Raw genomic sequence first — 1140 nt, 5'->3', positions numbered from 1 at the left:
AAAAAAAATTCATACCTGTTGGAGATTCTGATTTTTGAACATAAATTTTGAAAATACTACACGTGCTAAAATGAAAACTACAAGGCTAAAAACATTAAATTGCTCATAATACACATAAAATTTGCTTAGAAAGAACTAATCACAATACATAACAAAGTGCTGAAAATAACAACAGAACTAAACTAAATTCTAAAAATGAAAACAGTTTTTCACATTACAGTTTCACATAACATAACAACAGAGTCTCAACAACAACATAACACAAACAATACAATCACACAATACAAACACATACAAACAAATAAACAAAAAGATCACCTGTCATCATCTTCCTCATCATCGACATCTAACTTCTGCTACTGATATGGAGTATAAGTAGGGTAAATAGGGAACTGAACTGTATGGTCACCCCTCAGTTATCTTACTAAAGCATCATCATAAGCAGCATCATACTCAAATTTCTGGTAAATCAGATCATCAGTGTGAGCATTTCTAGTCTCCATATTCTGCATCCTATGATCCATCCTCAAAATATCTCCTTGTTGAATCATCATCTGGTCCAACAACTCCCTGTTGCTGGGGTCACTTGAAGTAGGCTCACTAGGGGTTATAGAAGTAGAAGGAATATCCATGGCTTGTCTTCCGGATCTCCAATCAACATGAGACTCATAAGTCTTGATGTTGGCAGGCCCAATAGGCCTCTAAGGCTCAATCCTCTGCTCATTAGGTCTGAAATCAACTCCTGCATGCTCACAAAGTGTGTAAATCAGAGCAGGGTGCGCCAATCCACCAGTGGTCTCTCCCAGAGCAATAGATCAATTATTTATATAAATAATGGAGCCTACATTTATATCCATCACTTGCTGAATACAGTAGTTCTGAATACATCACTTGCTGAATACAGTAGTTCAAGGTGGCTCTATCCTTGGTCACTTCACTATGATAATTCGTTAGAATTATCCTCCCAAAAATAAAATCTTGAAAAATCTTCACAACGTCTCCCTTGATCATTTGAACCATTCAATTTGGACTTAGCCCAAGGCTAGCCCAACCTAGACCCATGTCTATCCCAACATGCCCAAATTGACCAAATTTCAAAAATCCCTCAAATTGACCTACCAATTGAACTCAAAATCACTT

The sequence above is a fragment of the Phalaenopsis equestris genome, unplaced genomic scaffold (genome assembly GCF_001263595.1).
Source record: "Phalaenopsis equestris unplaced genomic scaffold, ASM126359v1 Scaffold001023, whole genome shotgun sequence".
In the NCBI taxonomy this organism is placed as follows: Eukaryota; Viridiplantae; Streptophyta; class Magnoliopsida; order Asparagales; family Orchidaceae; genus Phalaenopsis; species Phalaenopsis equestris.
Note: the sequence above shows the minus strand (reverse complement) of the source record.